This window comes from Procambarus clarkii, chromosome 57, assembly GCF_040958095.1.
Source record: "Procambarus clarkii isolate CNS0578487 chromosome 57, FALCON_Pclarkii_2.0, whole genome shotgun sequence".
NCBI lineage: Eukaryota > Metazoa > Arthropoda > Malacostraca > Decapoda > Cambaridae > Procambarus > Procambarus clarkii.
Genome location: NC_091206.1, coordinates 18,595,100 through 18,619,189, shown reverse-complemented (window position 1 = coordinate 18,619,189; position 24,090 = coordinate 18,595,100). Strand labels below are relative to the sequence as shown.

At 41.2% G+C, this 24,090-nt stretch overlaps 1 non-coding gene across 1 annotated transcript; it reads left to right on the top strand.

Moving 5' to 3' along the window:
* The first annotated feature begins 965 nt into the window (after positions 1 to 965).
* On the top strand, positions 966 to 1,084 carry LOC123745092 (5S ribosomal RNA). Its single transcript, XR_006771297.2, has one exon. It is a non-coding gene; the product is annotated as a 5S ribosomal RNA (ribosomal RNA).
* The last annotated feature ends 23,006 nt before the right edge of the window (positions 1,085 to 24,090 follow it).

The following is a 24,090-nucleotide window of genomic DNA, read 5'->3' as shown; positions in this document are numbered from 1 at the left end:
TAATACGTTACTAGTGGCCAGATCTCAGGTGAACTGATACAAAGTAACGATCTTTAGCCTGCACCAGTCCTAACGAACTCTGGTCCTAGTTAAATAAAATATAACAAGTTAAAAACTCCTACAAATGACTCGGGACCTTAATAAAAGATCTTGAATCAAAACTAGTGACTACATCACTCCTACTAAGACATGAGACTGCCTGTACCTAACATTATTGCAGATTTCATGGCGTGTTCAGGACTCACACGCAAGAAGTGCAAAACATGAACTTGATCAATTGTCTTCAGCACAAAAGCTTGTTTAGAAATGATGGTTAAGATAGGAGCGGGAGAGAATGCGTATGAAGCGATTCATAGATCACCTGATAACGCGCAGCGAGTCTTTGAGGGCTGTGCCATCCTAATCGCAATTTTCATAAGAGTTCCTACTTCGTCCCTTCTTCCTGCGTCAGTCCCTCCTGCGTCTGTCACTCCTGCGTCTGTTCCTTCTGCGTGAGTGCTTCCTGCATGAGTGCCTCCTGCATGAGTGCCTCCTGCGTGAATACCTCCTGCGTGAAAGCCTCCTGAATCAGTGCCTCCTCAGTTAGTGCCTCCTGCGCTAGTTCGTTCTGCGTGAGTGCCTCTTGCGTCAGACTCTCCAGCTGGGCGTGTTACGCTACTGAGGCAGCGTGCGTGTCATCGGTGTATGAACACTAGGAGCTGGTCGACAGGGAATTCATCAACTGGAGGGAAGTGCAAAAAGGGCCGAATTACTAAGGTTCTCGCCGATTACGGCCGTGATCCACCGCGTAATATTGCCGTGTGTTAGAGACGGAGATGGATACCTTGTTGGATAATGCCTTCGTAACGCACGAGGTAATATATTTTTGGTGCTTCGAACGCCAGTGCATGTTCTTGCCTTGTTTTTTTATTGTTAAGTTTTCCTGCACAATCAGACGCCCACGCAGGGGAAACATTCGCACACACGCCAACGGCCATACCACGTTGAGAACACCGCTTCTCCTCCGTTCAGCGAAGTTAAGCAACGTTGGGTTTGGTTAGTACTTGGATGGGTGACCGCCTGGGAACACCAAATGCTGTTGGCAATAATATTTTGGAGCCGGTCCGCCGAGCGGACAGCACGCTGGGCTTGTGATCCTGTGGTCCTGGGCTCGATCCCAGGCGCCGGCGAGAAACAATGGGCAGAGTTTCTTTCACCATATGCCCCTGTTACCTAGCAGTAAAATAGGTACCTGGGTGTTAGTCAGCTGTCACGGGCTGCTTCCTGGGGGTGGAGGCCTGGTCGAGGACCGGGCCGCGGGGACACTAAAAAAGCCCCGAAATCATCTCAAGATAACCTCAAGAAGAAAACACACACACACACACACACACACACACACACACACACACACACACACACACACACACACACACACACACACACACACATCCTGAAAATACAAAATTCTCAAGAGCATTGACAGGGTGGACAAGGATGGATTATTTAACACGGGTGGTGCACGCACAAGGGGACACAGGTGGAAGCTGAGTACCCAAATGAGCCACAGGGACATTAGTAAGAACTTTTTCAGTGTCAGAGTAGTTAACAAATGGAATGTATTAAGCAGTGATGTGGTGGAGGAAGACTCCTTTCACAGTTTCAAACGTAGATATGATAGAGCTCGAGAAGCTCAGATATCTGTACACTAGTAGATTGACAGCTGAGAGGCGGGACAAAAGAGCCAAAGCTCAACTCCCGCAAGCACAACTAAGTGAGTACAGTTAGGTTACCTGCTTAATACCTGTTTGATGGGGTTCTGGCAGTTCTCCTACTCCCTAAGCCTGGCCTGAGGCCAGGGTTGACTTGTGAGAGTTTGGTCCACCAGGCTGTTGCTGGTCCACATACCTACCACAGCCCGGCTGGTCCGGCACTCCTTGAAGAAAACTATACAGTTTTCTCAGTTCAGTACAGGTTAGTACGAACACACACACGCGCGCTTTCAAACACACTCACACACACAAAGGCCAGGAAGGCGGGGACCAAGCGCTAATGCTCGATCCTGAAGGCACAAATAGGTGAGTACACACAAACGCACAGGTCAGAACAGGCATAAACATATAATTAATTTTATTACGTAGTTTAAAGCTTACTGCGCGATGAACGATTTCAATGCCTCAAAGTAGTGATCCTCCTCAATTTACCGGAGGAATTATCTAATTTGCTTTACTATTTCTCCTCGAGACATTTTACCTACCAATATTTATCTGGAAAGCTAACAACGTGCGACTGGCCTAATGCAGAAGGACCACATATCCGAAATAAACAATTCTTGAAATTAAGTGCTTTTGCTATATCAGGGGGGGGAGGGGGAAAGCAGTTTTTTAATCTCATTACTGATGTAATACGACCATAAGCCCACACACATTAAAAGTCCACTACGGGCTCACCATAGCCCGTGCTACTTGGAACTTTTTGTTCCAAGCAGCGAATCTTAAACAACAACAACAACAAGCGCGCACACACATCCTACTCCATCATCTGGTCCAAACCCTCTTTCTCGTCAGGTTTCATTGAGCATTCGTGTCTTCTGATATAAATGGCAAGTGCTATTAGACAATCTTATTAACAAATAATTCAATGTTTGCACCTAAATAATTGTCTTACTCTATATATCGAATATGAAAGTAGACTGGATCAGGAGAGTTATTTTGTGATCAATAGAGCAAAAGCATCGAGTAAATAGACAAGTATATTAGCACTATCAACGAGTTTCCTCATTTAGACAAGGATCATGGTAACAAATCCACAAATGCCTTGACGAGGGTTCGAACTTACGAACATCCCTATCTTAAGATTATCCCCCATTATATTGTGGATTTGTTCATTTGTCACGTAAGTTCGAACACTTATTAAAGCCCTTGTGTATTTGTTAATTTGATATATCACGCTATTGTCATTTCTGTGTGTGAGTATCATGTTCTTTAGAGTGTATTAATGTTCACTATGAACTGTCTATATAACCATATATATTGTACTCTTAAAAGTCACTTCCGGTACATAGAGTATAGATATATATTAACACGTATTAACAAGTTTTAACAAGATAGGTAAGTTTATTAAGCAAAAGAAGATAGTAATTAGTGCTAACCTACCTGACAAATATGCATCAGTTAATAAATAACACTAATACTCGGAGATAGACATAAATAATTCGTTAAAACATAAAATTATTATATGAATAAATGGAAGTAAAAGAGCTAACATGCATAAGAAGAAAGAACAGTGTGGGGTTATATTTGGTATATCCATGAGGAATATAATAATTTAATACGAAAATATAAGTTACGAGACATTGACGTCGAGTTAAATAGACGCTTCCCGGAATGTCTCAAGGTTAGCTGGGAAGCTTACTAATGATCAGTTGCTAAACACTTCCGCTTGAACCATCCGTGAGGAGCCTTGTGAGTCAAGGCCCAGCCCACCACCTGCTGCTGCTGCTGCTGGTGGTAACGATGGTGGTGGTGTGTGGGGGTGGTGGTGTGTGGGGGTGGTGGTGTGTGGGGGTGGTGGTGTGTGGGGGTGGTGGTGTGTGGGGGTGGTAGTGTGTAGGGGTGGTGGTGTGTTGGGTTGGTAGTGTGTAGGGGTGGTGGTGTGTTGGGGGTGGTATTGTGTGGGGGTGGTGGTGTGTGGGGGGTGGTGGTGTGTGGGGGGGGGGTGGGGGTGGTGGTGTGTGGGGGTGGTGGTGTGTGGGGGTGGTGGTGTGTGGGGGGTGGTGGTGTGTGGGGGGTGGTGGTGTGTGGGGGGTGGTGGTGTGTGGGGGTGGTGGTGTGGGGGGTGTGGTGGTGTGTAGGGGTGGTGGTGGGGGGGGTGTGGTGGTGTGTGGAGGTGGTGGTGTGTGGGGGGTGGTGGTGTGTGGGGGTGGTGGTGTGTGGGGGTGGTGGTGTGTGGGGGGTGGTGGTGTGTGGGGGGGGTGGTGTGTGGGGGTGGTGGTGTGGGGGGTGTGGTGGTGTGTGGGGGTGGTGGTGTGTGGGGGGTGGTGGTGTGTGGGGGGTGGTGGTGTGTGGGGGTGGTGGTGTGGGGGGTGTGGTGGTGTGTGGGGGTGGTGGTGTGGGGGGTGTGGTGGTGTGTGGAGGTGGTGGTGTGTAGGGGGGGTGGAGGTGGTGGAGTGTGGGGGTGGTGGTGTGTGTGGTGGTGGTGTGTGTGGAGGTGATGTATAGTGTTGGTGAGGTGTGGTTCTGGTGATGTGTGATGGTGATGTATGGTGTTGTTAATGTGTAGTGATGTTTGGTGGTGGGGATATATGGCGTTGGTGATGATTCGTAGTGGTATTTGGTTGTGGTGGGTGGTGATTTATGGTAGTATAAATCACCACCACCACCATGGTGATTTAAGCATATCAAAAAGTATATCAAAAAGCCTTCTGGGAGGTGAAAAAAAATCGGCTATTGATAAGTGGGACGATGAGTAAAGAAGAAAAATATCAGGTGTGACTTAAGATTTTAATGCTCATAATAAAATAGCAGCAGGGATTAGTATCTGATGACTCTTTACCAACAGCTGGGAAACCTGATGACTCGGTGGTCATGATCGCAATAGAGCAGGATGACCTTCTCGCTCTTTGCTTTGTTTGTAAGATATAAGTTACGGGGTCCGACCACTCTTCCCCAGTATTGCTTAAACAAAAAAAAGTATTGCCCTCTGTCTTACACACTCGCACTTGTATATATAAAGAAACACGTCAGGAAAACAAAATATTAACTCTCGACATAGATGCTAGCAAGGCCATAGGACACGACTGCGTTTGACCTAAAAAGAAAAACTCAATAAAGTACGAATTCAGAAGGCAACTCCATAACAATCTCTGATCAATAAATTTGGCCACTAAACAAGAAGAAAGCTTGGGTTGCTGTCAGTACGTAGTGAGAAAAATCAGACATCAGCAGATAACTGTTTACACTATTCTATGACCAAACAACAGAAACTTGTAAATAGTTTCAGTTGTTTGGTTTAAATAAATAAATAACTTCCATAAAATGACCACTCATAGATGGCTATTTTACGAAAGCGCTATAATAGAGCGCTCTGTCATCAGCCTGGAGAAGAAACAATTACATATCATTTGTAGAGTAATACACTAGACGTAAACATTGATGAAACTTTGTCCCTTACTTGACATGTGAAAGATGTTGCAGCAAGAAGCGTAAAGAACTAGATGCTATGGCGTGTTTAACATTCTGCAAGTAACAAATTACATCCATTATTGAATACTTGTTACTAGTTTACAAGTCGGACCATATTCTTCCTCTAACTTTCTTGAACAATTCAAGACAAGGTCACATAACAATAGTGAACTATACAGTCTGACTGACGGACATTCGGACTCTCTAACACCGATTAGATTTTCCTGTTGAGTAAAATCAGCACAAAATGAGTAAAACTTCACAAAATACTAAATTTCTTTTCTCTTAGCTTCACTTCCACTCTTTATTTCAGTAATAAACTACAAATCAAGATGTGCTACAGATGGTTAAGCGATACATATTTATTTGCCAACAAAAACAAAAACTATTTCTAAACTAATATACAAAAATTGCAAAATAGTGGAACCCGTTTTGACAGCAGGATGGCAACATTGCCACATCAACAATTCCTAAACCCGTAAATGACCCAAAATTACTCAATATATCACAATTAGCATAACTTCACCTGATTAACAGTGTAATAAACATGAGGAAGCATAGATTTTCTTTACTAAATATAACTGTAAAAAATAAAGTTCTTGCTTACAACAACAATTGTCTAAATAACAAAACGTAAAAATTATATGTAATATAATAACACCAATTAAAAGAGATAATATTAATAACTATAATAATAAAAACTATAAAGTGAGACCCGAGATATGCTAAATTTTCTTCAGCTTGCAGAGTATATATGATTGAGTACTATCATTAAGAGTACTCAAGCGAGCTAATGACAGAGACGGAGCGCAGGAGAACGGGAATACGAAACAGACTTAAGAGAAACATTTAATTTTTTACCTCCCCCAAAACAACGTAGATTTGTCATAATACATGTAGTTACTGCTACGATTACTCCAAAAAAAATCACTCTCTTACATACACTGAATTATTATTTGCGTATGAATGTGTGTGTTCATTATATTTACTCACAGGATCAAGCTCTTGGACCCTGCCTTCCTAGCCATTGTTTGTCTGTGTAACTGACCCGATCTTCAACCTATTCTGCTCCCTATCTCACATATACACACATTTCCCAAAGTATGCAGGCCGTAGGAGTTGTTTAATTCCCATTTACCTAGTTATTGTTACCTAACAGAGGCATCAGGTGAAAGAAAGTATGACTAATTGCTTGTTTCATTTGCCTCGTCCGGGGATCAAACCCGGACCATTTGGACTACTACTACTACTACTACTCTGTCACTGTCCGCTCGGCCGCGAGAACCTGTGTGTATTTACTATTTGCATTTACAATATGTGTCTGAATAATCGAGCTATTTTTCCTCTATTATGTCTACTACATACATTTTTCTTTAACACACATACACACACACACACGCACACACACACGCACACACACACGCACACACACACGCACACGCACATGCACACAGACACACACACACACACACACACACACACACACACACACACACACACACACACACACACACACACACACACACACACACACACACACACACACATACACACACACACACACATCACACACACTCATACACACACACTCACACTCACAAACCATACACAACTAGCGAGACCAAAGAGCCAGAGCTCAATCCCCGCAAGCACAACTAGGTGAGTACACAACATACCCAAGAAGCACCCATTAGCAGCTGTCTAGAACTCAGATACCTATTTAATGCTCGGTGAACAAGGGAATCATGTTAAAGAAACTGCCCATTTATTTCTGCCTTGGCCGGGAATCAAACCGGGGCCCTTTGGACTACGACCCCTGAGCTCTTTGTACTGAGCCACGAGGCCCTAACGTGTGTGTGTGTGTGTGTGTGTGTGTGTGTGTGTGTGTGTGTGTGTGTGTGTGTGTGTGTGTGTGTGTGTATATGTGTGTGTATGTGTGTGTGTGTGAATAACTGTGAATGTTTGTATGTGCATAATTGTGTGTGTGTTATCACGGAACACGCACAATGTAAACTGCCTGGCTTACCTGGACTGCATGGTAAGTGCCAGCAATTACGAGGGAACGACTCTAAACATCCGGATAATTACGGCAATAACTCAACAAATCCTGAAAAAAAAAGAAACACATCAGCTGGTTCTCATTTTCAACTAATGTCTTCTCGTCCTTTGTTGAAAGTTTTCTTTTTCTTAAACTTTAGAATTATACAATGTCAATGTATTTCTTTCTACGACAGCGTAGTACGTACGACCATTCTACCATTACGATTACGTAAGGGGCCCTGACAGCTGAGTGGACAGAGCTCGGGAATCGTAGTCCTGAGGTTCCGGGTTCGATCCTTGGTGGAGACTGAAACAAATGGGGATAGAGTTTCTTTCTTCCTGAGGCCTCTGTTCAGCTAGCAGTAAAAACCTGGGAGTTAGACAGCTGCTACGGGCTGCTTCCTTGGGGGTGTGTAACAAGTCGCGGCTTGGTCAAGGACAGGGCCGCGGGGACGCTAAGCCCCGAAATCCTCTCAAGATAACCTCAAGACAACGACTATCATGAAATATTCCTAGGCATCGCGAAGTGAATGTTTTATATGTTAATGAATTAGAGATAACAGATTTTATGTTATCTTTTTAAGGCTGAACTCAAAATTTAAAGCTTCTATCGTTCGTATAATATCATTGCTTCCATCTTTACTTGTATTACATCAACTTTTATTGAGACTTTGAGGCTGGCTTTGGCTTCATCAACACCTACAGCGTTCTATTTCCCCACTCCTCTCTCAGCAGATTGGTGTCTTAGTATCACCTACTTTAGTGTGCATGTGAAGATCATTGGACGATAGTGTTGTCTCCCATTTGGAATATTATTCTTCGTTTTCCAGCTGCCTGGAAGGTTTAATGCTTCCAAGGAACTTGTGTTCCTTCAAGCACAGGGCTTCGACTCCTTCTCTTAGTAGCTACATTGATGTCTTGTCTCACCCCGCTTTCCCGAGAATTCCCAGCGTCAAGAAACTGTCGAACTTATGTGCCCTATACGAACGAAGCATTGGATCCACGATCAGAAAACGGGACATTTATATTTACATTTATATTGTATTAATATTGTATTTAAATTGTACATTTACTTCGTTGAGTCCAGGTGATCATGAAGCTAATTAGTGATACCTGCAGGTGCGACGTTACAGTATGTAGGGTAACGTAAGGAAATATCTGGAGAGAGCGCTAATGTTGTTGTTGTATTAGATTTAGCTACTCAGAACGAAGTATCCATGTAGCACGGGCTGTGGTGAGCCCGTACGGGAGCGCTAAATTGAATTGTTGAAGATTAAGCCACCCAAAAGGTGGCACGGGCATGAATAGCCCGTAAGTGGTGGCCCTTTTGAGCCATTACCAGTATCAAAAGCTGATATTGGAGATCTGTGGAGGTGCAACTGCACCCTGCGTGACGGGAGATGTCTCCCGTCAGAGCGCTAAGCCATTACGTCTATATATATAGCACTTGGAAGGGATGTAAGGATAAGGATTTGGGAAAGAGCGGAAGGAATGAATGGTGCCCAACTACTTACAAAGTGGAGGATTCAGCTCCGACCTGCAAGAAGCGAGGCCGTCGTTGTACCGACCAGTCTAAGCACCATGTCTGAGACGGATGATGATTGCCGACGATGACAGATGCCAATCACGCTTAATTAATGGTGATGGTAGTCGTAAGTGGCGGTGGTAAATGATGGCGATGGTATTTGATGGTGGTGGTGATAATTGTTGAAGGTGGTAGTTAGGAGTTGGTGGTAATTGATAGATAGAAGTGGTTGATAGCGATGACATCTGTCTGTAATTGATATTTTAGTTAGTGGCTCGAATAGTTGCCAGTCGCATTATGTATGCAAGATGATAGCAACCCAAGCTATATACGACCAACTCTTGGCGTTAACAGCGTCAAACCCCACTAATATAATAGAAACCAAGTCACTAGAAAAAAACAAAATAAGGATCGCTCACCACTGAATAAACAACTGATGTGACTCTCAAGCTGCCCGCCCACCAGAGAAACAGTCAACGGTCACCAGGTACCCAAGAATGTGTCATCGACAAGGAGACAAGTTCATCAACATCAACCTCAACAAGTTCAGACTCCGCCTGAACTCCTTCACTGACCTCAGCTTGGGCGGCTTTAGAGACATTACTTTGAATAGAAAAGATTAGTTTATATATATATATATATATATATATATATATATATATATATATATATATATATATATATATATATATATATATATATATATATATATATCTTGATGCTTCTATATTGGAGCGGAGTCTTGAGGTGGGTAGAATATAGTTGTGCATTAATTGGCTGCCAATTAATGCACAACTATATTCTACCCACCTCAAGACTCCGCTCAAATATAGAAGCATCAAGAAATATGGACCAATAGGCTTTCTACAAACACTTCTATTCAATACCCATTGTTTCGTGTTCTGTCATGTGTTGATGAAATTAATACCCTATTAATGCCACCTCTTGTTCTGTCTTGTGTTGATGAAATTAATACCCTATTAATGCCACCTCACCCCATCCACCTCACTCAAAAAAAAAAATATATATATATATATATATATATATATATATATATATATATATATATATATATATATATATATATATATATATATATATATATATATATATATATATATAGAGCATTAGAATTTTGACTGAGATGACTTGAACTGCGATAATATTGATTATAATGTGATACTGTAAATGGGATGCGACTTAAAACTGGGGAATAATGTTTACAAAACTATGAAAATAATAACATGAAAGTGACAACACTAATGGTAACTACAATAATAATATTAATAATAATAATAATTATGATAATAAACACTCTTTTCCCCTTATTCAGTGCCTAATTCTGCAAGCAATGCATAATATATATATGGCTAAAATACAGGACCCCCAACCCAAACATGAGAAAATAGAGGGAGTGCAGACGTTTCGGTCCATCCTGGACCATTATCACGCCATTTAAGACGTCGAAACGTCGTTCCTTCCCTCATTCTCAGGGGTGTAAAATGGCGTGTAACTTTTAGGTAAGTCATTGTGACTTACTGTGGTGAAAATACTATATCGGTGCCTCAAAGGATAAATCCTCTGAAACATTAATTACAACTCCCAGCTGAACCTTGGTGTTGCTTGTACAACGCTCTGCAGGTAAATTATTTAGAACCTTGCCGGGCTCTCTACTTGTTGTCCCATGACTGAGGTTCTTGGTGACAGGTTCCAAGCACAGAAAAAATAATTGATATAGAAGTTGTTGGAGTGGATAGAAACTTTGGTAGGACTGTATATGTGTGTACTCGCTCACCTAGTTGTGCTTGCGGGGGGTTCAGCTTTGGCTCTTTGGACCCGACTCTCAACTGTAAATTAACTGGTGTAAAGATTCCTGAGTCAACTGGGCTCTATCATATCTACATTTGAAGTTGTGTAGAGAGTCTGCCTCCACCACATCACTGCCTAATGCATTCCATCTGTTAACTACTCTGTCACTGAAAAAAAGTCTCAGAGTTTAGTGTGTGTGTGTGTGTGTGTGTGTTTTCATGTATGTCTCAACGCATATGTGCGGCTTAGTTCATGCATGCAAGTGTTTAAATTTGTGCATTAGTAAATGCGCTCCAGTTTACAGGTATCGTGTCAGGGGAACTGGCACGTCAGCTTATATTAAATATGATTCCAAAGACTATTTTTACAATCTTTAAGTCTGTGTATAATCAAAGTAATGTAAACAAAAAATATCCCGCTGCGTTATCATCAGTGAATAAATTTGTCAAACAACCAGTTAAATCAAAGAAAAATGTAATACTTTTGCTCTAAAATATAAAACATTCTTTTTTTTTAAATCTGATGAAAATCCTATGAAGCTTCATTTTCTTCTCGGGGTGACGGGTCAAGATAATCTATTTCACCAATTTTCTCAGTATATTGTAATAATTTTGGCATAAATTATGCCTATGCTTGACATTTTCATATGTTGCTGATAATGTTTAAATTGTTTTGAATAGACCTCTCGTTGAATAAATTCAGGTACAGTTAGTATCTGATAACAGTGTCGTTAAGGCTCAGAGCGTGATACGCGTTCATGCATCAGTATTATATAATATCACCTTTTGTCAATAATCTGTGACCTTCCGTTGCTTACAGTCTCCTCCCTGATAATACAAGGACACCCACTGGAAGCAGTAATTTGATTTTAGTTTATATTGTACCACAGACGTCGTGGCCATTCATTTTCATTGTTAACCACTGTATAAAGATTTTCTTCTGTCCTCCGTGGACAGTGGGAAAGATCTGTCAGACATCATAAAGTGTTGTGAGTTATTAAGCACTCAATACACAATTTTTCTGAGCACTCTTACACAGATAGTGATTGAAATGTTTTATAAATACTAAATAGCATATATTCTCGTCTGTCTTGCATAGACAGGGGTTAGAGCTCTGTTCTTCTACATATTGCGTTGTGCAGTGCATTATTGAGCTCTCAACCAGTACATATTGTGACTACACACTCCTCTAGCGTCACCATCTAGCAGGAGAAGCACTTCCATTCTCTCCAACGTGATGGAGATCGTTTTGGAAGCAATAATTTAAAATCCTCTGTGGTATATGTATTTTATTTCCTGTAGCTAAAAATCAGAATTTCTGTGGTTTAACATTATTAAATATCTTCGGTTGATTTTATCTGCGATTCTACGAAGATTAATGCGATGTGTTACACAATTTAAACGGTTTGTTTTCTTGGGAGGGTCACTAAGACCACTACAATAACTTACTGACCAACCAGGAAATATCCTTCAGTCCTGAAAAATATTCAGAACTGAAATAAGCCCTCGTGTATAGCCCGAGGTATGGGATCCACCTCTTAGTGTACACATATTTTCCCATTTTCACATATGTACACTTAGTGTACACATAAGCTTTGTATTTCCCATACTGAATTTTTCGTTCAAATTCTGACACGAAAGGTATTTCCTATATAATGAATTAAATGATGAAGCTTTTGACATAGAAGCTTATCACTGAATCAATATTCGCTTTTATAGATTCACTTGCATAAAAGACACGACAAAAAAGGTAGAGTAATGTAAGCAACACAAGAAAAAAAAGTATCGAAGGCTTTTAAGGGAGATGAAAAATATATTTCAATTTCCCCCCGCCAGATGGTACTAGTTTGAGTGTCGTCACCACAAACATTCCTCACTTCGTGTACGTATTACAAGTGCACACGAGTTAAAGGACGTCCCCTCGTCCTCCCCACCATTCCCCACTCCCCTGTCCCCTCGTCCTCCCCACCATACACAACTCCTCCGTCCTCTTGTCCTCCCCACACACTTCATTGGAAACGCGGATGGAAAACATTATATCTCTCATTCTTCTGGGTGGTGCACGCGCTTTCACATTAATTATGATGCTGGTGTTTCTTAGTTGGTAAGTGGAATTCCCTTGATGGTCGAGCTTATGTTGATTGGCTTATGTTGATTGGGTTATGATGATTGGGTTACGCTGATTAGCTTTTGTTGATTGGGTTTTCCAATATTGTTCAGCCGAGGGAAAGAGCTAATATATATATTTTCAGTAGTTAGCATTGTCAGTGTAAAGACATTGTCGAAGAAAACCATGATACAATAGGGGAAGCCTTTTGAGTTTATAGACAAAATAGTCATAGGCTAAGAAAGTGCTGGTAATTTAATATTGTAACGAGTTCTATTCAGAAACAAAAGCAAAATCGGCTATAAGCTTCAGATAAATAATGAAAGGCTTGACTAATCAATGGGATTAGTGTATATTAACTGAGATCACTTTATACAAAATGAAATCGGGATTATATAATGTAATTATGGTATACATTATATACTGAAGAGTATTACAGGGAAAATGCATTTTTGTAAGAGAGAACATGGGCACAGTGAAGAGCAGGGGCACAGAGGAGAACATGGGCACACATATAAGTTGACTAAGTGTGGTAAATATACACATACTAGGCACTGTGCCCATACATAGGGGCACAGTGATGAACAAGAGTAGAGTGGTGAACAGGGGTACAGAATTTGGACACAGTAGAAAAAAATGAAAATACACACACACACACACAAACACACACACACAAACACACACACACACACACACACACACACACCCACACACACACACACACACACACACACACACACACAAAATATATGTATATAATGATGCTATTTATGAAGAGGATAGGAAAGAGTGCCTAAGGTCGAAGAGATATTGCGTGAGGACCCCCCTTGACCCCTAGCAGGATAAACGGCCATACCACCAACACTAATTGTCCTCGTGATAAAAAGCATCGTGAAATATTTTATAACTTGCGAAAATAGATAAATATTCGTGACAGCAGCTATTAACCTATCTCTAACACGCACCACATATATATACGCACGCACGCCTGATGAACTGTTTACATTTGTCTCCTGTCGTGTTAATGAGTGTTTGTAGCTGTATCTGTTATTCTGTGTGTGTGAGTCATTCGTTCGAAACAATTGTTATTCCATGCTTCTTTCGCTGTGTACACAGGTGAGGTGCTTAATTTCACACGTCTCTCTCTCCTGTAAGGACCGGAATAGACATATATATATTCATTCTCTCTCTCTCTCTCTCTCTCTCTCTCTCTCTCTCTCTCTCTCTCTCTCTCTCTCTCTCTCTCTCTCTCTCTCTCTCTCTCTCTCTCTCTCTCTCTCTCTCTCTCTCTCTCTCTCTCTCTCTCTCTCTCTCTCTCTCTCTCTCTCTCTCTCTCTCTCTCTCTCTCTCTCTCTCTCTCTCTCTCTCTCTCTCTCTCTCTCTCTCTCTCTCTCTCTCTCTCTCTCTCTCTCTCTCTCTCTCTCTCTCTCTCTCTCTCTCTCTCTCTCTCTCTCTCTCGGGGTCTCGGATCCTGTAGAAAGTTATGCAGGTGATAAAGTTACGAGTTCTTGTTGGATATGCCTCCGTGTGGCCACGGCTCCTGCTTGACCGACGGAATGGGTCATGTATATGGCTGCCAAGGTGGATACACAAGTTTATTCCGACGATAGTTGTCTGTCATGTCTGCATGGATGTAGTGTGATTCCATCCGCTCGACCCGCAAAGTGAGAGAGAGAGAGAGAGAGAGAGAGAGAGAGAGAGAGAGAGAGAGAGAGAGAGAGAGAGAGAGAGAGAGAGAGAGAGAGAGAGAGAGAGAGAGAGAGAGAGAGAGAGAGAGAGAGAGAGAGAGAGAGAGAGAGAGAGAGAGAGAGAGAGAGAGAGATTCATATTTATTTTCCGCATAAACATTAGGACCAATAAGCATTCGTGGTATTGAATCAATACAAAATTTCAAAAGGATTCATCTTCATGTGTCTCGATCAATATTATTGCATATTATTTAACTTCTCCCTTATTTAAAATTCAAGAGTTTAAAATATCTTAATGAATAGAGGCTAAAAGATGTTTCAACTAACAAGAAAAAAATATAAATAACCAGAAACTTAATACCACAATCTTACAAGAAAGATTAACGCAAAACATGTCATCTGGCAGCGCTGAAACAACTTAAAACGTCTCAAGGAAGATTGGCAAGCTGCGGATAATAAGTGACAATAACGTGCACGAAAACTAATAACCCGCCCCACATAATAATGAATGTAAGTAACGCTGTTATTGGATGTCCTCACTGGTTATTATGTCACGGCATTGCCAGGCAGCGAGAGGGTATGTGGGTGAGAGGGTATGTGGCATGCACGAAGATAGCGTGCATGTTCTTATAGTATGCACGAAGATAGCGTGCATGTTCTTATAGCATGCACGAAGATAGCGTGCATGTTCTTATAGCATGCACGAAGATAGCTTGCATGTTCTTATAGCATGCACGAAGATAGCATGCATGTTCTTAAATCATGGTCGAAGATAGCATGCATGTTCTTATAGCATTATAGCATGAGCAGGGGCCAACAGTCCCTCCATGCCGCAACAAACTGTGCACTCTACCAAAACACCATTTTAAAAATGTGAATCGAATCATTTACTTTTCGAAATAGATAACATTATTTTTGTCTGAGTATAGAAAAATGAGCATAATCAAAATATTTTACTACTTTCACGTGTGGCATACAAACATAAAACATAATTAAGGATGGTAAAACCACCCAAAATTCCTATATAACAACTAAACACTTCACCATAAATATAAGATCAACTTACCTTATATAAAAAGGCATCAAACAACACACGAATTAAAATGCAACTATCGCCCCCGTATATAAGTGAATTTAGCATTCAATCCAGCCAACAGCTGTCCTTAGATGCTCTGGAAAACATAATTACGAACGATTCTTCTTGCTTGTATCATGACGTTTAAAGAGGGTTGAACTGACTCGCAACATTAAATTTACACCCATAACGAGGTTCATAAAAGGAAGTGACCCTGACAAGTGCAATTTTACTCGGTAAATTACATAATAATGCGAACGTTTCTTGATCTTGATCTTTGAATTAGCAATTAATAATTACTGAATAAAATTATTATCGCCCATCCTAGCTTCATATATAATACATTTGTATGTTTTAATATTTAAACGCCACTGCAACACATGCAGACAAGTCGCTGATAATCTATCAATTGTTATTGAATGATTCAGCAATGCTCAATCTCAGTAACATTGAGCAATAAATATCTTGCATACTAAAAGCAAGAACACGGAGCACGAAGTAATGTGTATATCTTGCTCAACACAAGGTCAGAACAAGAAGTAATGTTTATATATATATAGACTCCTTCTGAAGATGTATTAATATACAAAAGTACTCAAGGAAATTCCTGTTTCAATTCTTCCTCCGAGGTCTGACACTGTCATATATATATATATATATATATATATATATATATATATATATATATATATATATATATATATATATATATATATATATATATATATATATATATATATATATATATATGTATATATAATATTTTGCACACCACTTGGCCAGAGCATTAAAAATGTGCATAACTTGCAAAAAGGGAAAAATGCTGATATATCCATTGTACAGAAAGGTACATAAAAAATGAGCTTCCTGGTTGGTGAAGACCTTGCTAAGCTAGACGCGGTGATGGTGGTGGTGGTGGTGGTTGCTGCTATATTGGTAGTAATAACGGTGGTGAGGTTGACGGTAGTGGGGTAGTTGAGGTGACTTTGGAGCGGGTGATGTAGTGATGATTGTGATGTACTTACCTAACTCTGCTTAGTTAACAGTATCCACTTGGGGTGTCATGTTGAACCCGAAGCGTTTTTTTTTTTATATATATTTTACTGACGTTCGAGTTCTAATTTCATATTGTGGATGGAGGTGGCTTCAACGACTTCATCTTTTGATGCCTTTCACTCTTTGGCCAGCCGTGTAAAGTTCAATTATATCTTCGATTAACTTGCGTTTTCAACTTAAACCTATGTTCTGTTGCAATATTTTATCATTTCAATTGAGCTGTCCTTGTCTGCCTTGTGTTTCCCTTATGTCGCCTCTGTTTCACACTCTCCTCTGATAGTGTGAAATTGAGTTACCTTAACCTTTCCTTACATTTCAGTTCTTTTCATTAAGTCGTAACTTCACAGGGTGCGGGGAACTTGCCGGTACCGAGTATTTTATAGTTAGTCTCATATAGTCTATGTAGATATATGGTGGTGTAAAGGGGTCATTTATAGTTGTAGTGGTGGCACGGGTGATGGTAGTGGTGGTGGCACCAGTATTGGTGATAATATTTATGCTATTAAAGTTGTTTGGAAGTGGTAGTAATTGTGGTGGTGGCGACGATGGTTGTGGCGTTAGAGATGGTGGTGTTAGCGATAGGAAAGATACCAGTGGCAGATAGGATAACAAAGGTACGAGGAGTAGATGTGATGAGGATTTGGGAAGAGGCTGCACCTCTCTGAAACTCAAGCCAGCCAGCCAGCCAGCTAGTCAACCAGCCAGCCTGCTAACCAGCCTGCTAGCCAGCCTGCCAGCCAGCCAGCCCGCCGGCTCACCTGCCAGCCAGCCAGCTAGCCAGCCAGCCAGCCAGCCAGCCAGCCAGCCCGCATGCCAGCCAGCCAGCCAGCCTGCCAACCAGCCAGCTAACCAGCCAACCAGCCAGCCAGCCAGCCAGCCAACCAGTCAGCCTGCCAGCCTACCAGCCAACCAGCCAACCAGCCACCCAGCCTGGCAGTTAGCTAGCCAGCCAGCCAGCCTACCTGCCACCACAATAAAGAACCGACCACTCACATAAAATATTTTGAGGGAAGGGAGACGAGCGATAAGGGCGGACCTCAGCAGCTTGATGCCTGTTCTGATAAGTCAAAGGAAAAAAATACACGATGTTAACGTCAGTTCTCGCAGTGTGTCAAATGTCTGTACTCACCTGTGTGTGCTCTCAGGGTCGAGCTTTAGCTCTTTAGCCCCATTCTTTAATTTATGTTGTTTAATGCCATAACTTTTTTCTCTTAATTTGCATTTTAATATTTTTAATTACCCCTGGTATTTTATGTGTCTATTATGCCTAGTTACTCTATTGTCTCTCTATTGTTTGTCTGTTGGCGTTAAGTCTAGAGCTTTTAACTCATTTTTCTCCTCATCAACGTAGTTAAGGGGTACAACGTAGTTATTTTCCGTTGCCAATCTTTTCATCCATTGAGGCTTCCTTATGTACTTTTTTGAGGTAGGGGCTCAACGACGGGACTGCATAATTTAGAATTGGTCTCACGCACGTGGAGAAGAATATACTAAAAGCTGCTTTTAGAAGATTTATTAGCGCTTCTCTGATGCTCTCCAGTTTCGAATGTGCCGTTGGCACTATCATACAATTGTGTCATAGGTAGCTCATTGTAATATTAACCCCTTTGGCTCTCTCTTCTCACATGCTTCAAGGAGGTGTTTATAGCTTTCGCTGTGAGACGCTCTCCATCTCTCTATTTCTGTTCCGTTTCATCACCTTTCATTTTAATCTAATTAATACACCTCTATAATGTAAGTTCCGAGGATATACGGGAGATGGATATAACGTGAAGGGAAAATATGATGAGTATATGAGGTGACGTATAAGTGAGATGCTGGGGATTTAACGCACTGCGGATGTGAGGTGAGGAGGGGGAGGAATCTTCTCATATTCACCTCAACATGAGGTGAATATGAGAAGAGGCGAACGGGAGGGGAAGTTTACGCAAGGTGAGGTAAGAGGGAAAGCGTTCATCCACTGACCTAGTTTTGCGACTTCTGGAACCCAGATTACGTAGAGTTATTGTTACAAATGATACAAAAAAATACAAATTATTCCAGGGCAGCTGCATGTACCCGTGTACTCATGAACTCTCCAATACTCATGTACTCTCCAATACTTATGTACTCTCCAATACTCATGAACTCTCCAATACTCATGTACTCTCCAATACTCATGTACTCTCCATTATTGATATAATGGTCAATTTATCCCACTGGGAAGTTTTCTGTGTCCCTAGTCCCAACTACACAGAAATTTCCTTATTATTATTAACATCTTTATTGACAAAATTTAATTACAATTTTCCCTAATCTGTGGATTTCAATAAGTCTTATTAAAGTGAATTTCCTTTACTACAGCCAATAAACTGATGGAGTTAGCTATGTCACAAGGTTCCCCCACTAAATATATTATTTATATGAAAAACAAGTCACCGCAGAAAAAAAAAGTCTGCAAGTTGCTTAGCTTCACATGCCTACAGGTTCCAGTAATAACAATAATTAAATAAGTTCCTATAAGAAAGATAACTCAAAGAGGTTCGAGAACCTTTAGTGTGATTGGTAATCATCCTTATTCTCGGTGATGAGAAAAATGTCCTTACAAAATGGCATGATATCCGTTCTTTTACGTCCCTCATACGTCCCTTTACGTACACTCAAGATAACCTCAAGATAACCTCATTCCATACGAAGGGATGAGGGGACAGGGTAATCGTATATACTTCTTTGTTTAAGGAACATCTGCAGTTATGCAGCTTCCCTAGACTCTGTGAAGGGTTACATTTTGTGGTACTGAAAATCCTCATCTCGCAGGATGGATATTTACCAAAGACCATGTGATCTGTAGCCTGCACTGCCAACTTTAGGTACATTAAAAGGAAATCCTCAAGAACCCCAGTGTGAATAAACTTATTACAAAGCTCCAGGTACCTCATACCGGCAGGTCTGAATGGTCTACTGATTTGTCATGAAATAATGTAGTGTGGAAGATCATGCTCCAGTTCCTGCTCATAAAGTTTGCACCTGGAGTGCTCAGGATTGGGAGCTCCGTCACTTGTAGCCACCTGCCACAGGTAACGTTAACCGAACCTGATCCTGGCAACCACTGAGGCGACCTCAGTCTGCTGGACAATGTGTAGTGCCCACAAACACGAGTCTAAAATTTATCGCATATCGAATACCGGAAAGGAATCTGATAACACTACACTTCGCACCGAAATCACAACAGCGTGATGCATAAAATAAACAAATCAATTAAGACAGCGTCTGGGATCCTCTCGGACGCAGGTTCGAACCCTCGTCACAGCCCTTGTGGATTTGTTCTGTTGAATCGAGTAACTCCTGGCGTTCTCTCTCTTCGTCAACAGCACTAAGATGTGGTAATTATCACGAGACAACGCTAAGACAGTAGCTAGGACTATATATCACTTAACCACTGGCCAAGGGTCTGATAAGGACAAAGTTTTTCAGAAACATTTACGCATTGAGAAAATCAATGCATGGGCGTACCAAGTGTGCCGGTTCGAATCCTCCTGATGGCTCCTAAGGATATTCCCAAGGTGTATATTGATCAATGTTATCGTAGGATCTGACTGTTTTTCTGTAGGTAGCAACAGCACCTGTCTAGACAGTAGTGAGCCTATTGTGTGTGCTGGTAAGATAGCTAAATAGATATACTATCATCTAATAATAATGGATGAAGAACCCATTGAATTTTCTTCGATTTTACGGTGTGTTTATTTGTACAAGTTGTTGACGGTATGATCTCACAGGAAGAGTGATGCTGCCTAATAAATCCATCCCTTTGGGAATTTTTTTTTTTTTAAACAAAAGTCACTATTATTGTTATTTATACGTATTCATAAAAATAATTGCATATATAGTTTAATAGGTAGATAGATATTTAGATAGATATAAAAATATCAGTGTGTATAGATAATTGTAAATATAGACAATCAACCGACAGTCAGAGAATGATTTATAAAAAGGTTAGATAATAGCAGGAATTCGGAAGAAAAAAATAAAATTCAAAGGGAAGGATGAGAAAAACGGAGGAAAGAGACAGAGAGACGAACACAGGATAAGTCAACAGAAAGGGCAAGTGCCTGATTCCGGCGACCTTGACAAGACCTGACTGGCCTCCCTCAATCCCCCCCCCCCCCTCAGTGGCCCAGTCCCTCAATCCCCCCCCCCCACCTCAGTGGCCTAGTCCCTCTCCCTCCCACCAGATCACTGGACCAGACCAGCACCGGGAAAGGCAGGCTGAGGGCATAGTACCAGGGTGGGGGAGCAAGGCGTGATAGGTTAAGGGGACCGGGTATAGAGACGGAAGGGAGAGAGAGAAAGGTCTGGAGAAGCACTTGGGGGATGGAGGACAGGTGAAATGTCAGAGTACAAGGTGGGTGGGTGAAGACGACCCACGGGTGTGATCTCTTCAAGAAAAAGTGGCAGCAAAGTGGGGTATAGTGTTAGGCTTGGCTGGGGCGGGTATGTGTTTACGTACTTGCATTCACCTACGTGTGCTTGTTGGGTGCAGTACCTGCTCCTAAGCCCCCCTCCCCCACCGAATTTTAAATCTAAACACAGAAGCCACATCCACTGTCCCTTTATAAAAATGTACTCCAAAACCACTTGCTTGACGGTTCCTTACAAAGTGCCCTAGTCTTTCAGTCGCCCTCTATTTGTATCAAAATATTCAGATAATATCTCTTTAAATTCCATATAAGTATTTTAATTGGCTGGTTATTGCTACAGTATAGAGAAAAGCAGAGAATCATTCCCCGGTAGCTGAGCCATCCTCGCAACACGCTTAGGAAAAGATCAAAGGGTCAAACGCGTGAGTGGCGTCACTGGGGTGAGGAATCCTTGAGGAGAGACCCCACCTCTCTACTATCTCAACTACCACCCACCTACCACCAGCCTACCACCCACCTACCCACTGAAACCCGCTCACCTTTCCACTCACACTCTCGCTAGCAAACCCACTGACCTACCTACTACTTTTATTCACTGACCTACCTACTAGCTTATTCACTGACCTCCCTACCAGGATATCCACTGACCTACCTACTAGTACAATCATTGTCCTACCTACTAGCATACCCATTAAGCTACCTATAAGCCCAACCATTGACCTACTTACCATCAAATTCACTGACCTACCTACTAGCATATTCACTGACCAACCTACTAGCATTTTCACTGACCTACCTACCAGCATATCCACTGACTTACCTACCAGCATATCCACTGACCTACCGTCCAACACACCCACTAGCACTTACCTACCTACTAACACATCCCGGGAATAATGTATATCAAAATTATTTAAAACAATGAACAAATTATCAGAAAAATATCAATTCATGAACAGAGAACAATTAACTGTGCAGAATATTTGGTGAGCGGAAAAGTGGATACACATGACTTCATGTAATTATTAGTGAAGTCAAAACAGCCGTCATTACTGTGAGGAACTTGTGTAATTAAATAAAAAGATTATCTGTTTTCGAACAATGAACAGTGCTGCTCAACAGTGCTCGTTAGCAGTGACCCTCAACCGTAAACTCGGCTTAGAGCTGTAAATTACAATTGAGCATGACTTAAAAGGTGCTGAACTCAGTGGTACATCAAGGGTTCAAGAGAAGAAATTCTCATTAGACAGTCAGTTAACAGGAAGCTACCAGCCCCCAGTGTTTCTGATGGCATCAGCCTGTTCATGGGGACACTGGGGCTTCTCATTATCATGATAATGTTAAAACTCTCACAATCAGCACTTAGGACTATGTGTTCATAGATTAAATGATTAGATTAAATGATCTAATGATTAGGTATTCAGTTTGAGACTTAGGTGGGTGCAACATTTTGGTACAGATCTCAGTTTTCTAAACTGATTAGGTTTGGTATAGTTTCCATGCTATTTTAAGTTGTGCTCGAGGCCTGGGTGGAGTGTGGAGATAGATTTAAGTTTGAGGATTATAATGAGTCCATGGATTTTTCTATGAAGTGGCTCAGTAAATACATATAGTCTCTCTCCGTACTTTTCCTTTAATGGTAGATATTTCAGTATTGTATACATTTAATATGTTGTGCTTTCATAAACTCGTGTCTGATTTAAACTTTTCAATCTTCTTATCTTTATTAGTGCGAAATAATTTTTATTATGTGATATAACTAGCTATTTACATTATGTATTCCCTTCAATGTTTTAATTTATCCAACACAACTACATAACCTTCCCTTGACTGTTCAAGTAACAAATTCATCATCAAAAGTTGAATTAAACTAACGAGTCATGAAGAAGGCGAATTAGTTAGGCACAGTGATAAGTAAAAAAACTACTAGTTTAATTTTTCAATGAGCAGATCAAATAGCAAATGTAATTGAATAACTAATAAAGGAGGTAGGTATAAGAGAGTAGGTACATTACTGCTGACCCATTGATCTATCAACACTTTCATCAATACTGTTCATATCACCAGTTCATTTCACTCACCACCTTCTAGTAAGGAAGCATTAGAACGAGAAAGCAACTCACCATTTAACCCATTGTTCGCGTGTCCAAAATCCCTACCCCACCCACTAACTAACCGAACCAACCAAGCTCACCAATCATATCATATATCTACTCACCCACATCACATCTTCTTACCTACCATCTCACTCTAACTTTCATCCATCAATCAATTCATTCTCCCAGAATGTCACCCAGATCCCCACAAACACAACCAAGGTTCCTCCACTGATGTATACAGTATCCACACGTAACAGTCTAGCCCCAAGGTTGGTTGTCAAGGAAAAGGGTTCTTGCAGCCTGTCAGTAAGAGCAGTGGAGGACATAGGAAGCGGGTGACTGTGTGCAGTGACATAATAATGAGAGAGACAGAGACAGAGAGAGAGAGACAAAGAAAGAGACAGAGATAGAGAGAGCACATGATAAAAATCAGATATATAATTGGTTAGCTATGAGATACACACACTAGTGAATAAGGATTAAGTAAGAAGATCTAAAACATATATTGTGTGCAGTGTGGTGGTACCACGAAGGTAATGCACACGAGCAAACGATGAACACAACAACGGTACACGATACGTGAAACTCCAATCAAAACACAAGCTGAACTGACCTTGCAGGTGCATGATGTTGAGTTATCTGTCATTCAGTCTAAAGGTTAAACACCAGACACATCGTGCGTTGGAAGGAATTATCTGGGGAAAAATACGCTTGGAGGTGAAAACCGAGATACAAATGTAAACAATTCAGTTGACGCATAATAATCTCTGAACAGTTAGAAGATTATGATGTCAGAAGCAGACACCATTTGTGGCAATTATTTAGCCAGTTATGTCAAACCGGAGGAGATATAGCTCTGTCGAACACTAACGTCATCCCAGAGAGTAAACATTTCGTCTTTCTCGTAACTGTTGGTCACACTATGAGCATCATGATACCCTCAACTTTCATCTTGGTCGCTGTAGCATAAAAACAAAAATCGTATACCACTTTGAAAGATGGTGTAGAGAGGGTAGCAACAGTGAGGAAAGTATTACCAATGCGATATGCTACTGACAAGGTGTCATAGGGGGTAAGTATTTAAACCAATCATCTTACTAATACGTTGTTGTATATACCAATAATATACCGGAAAG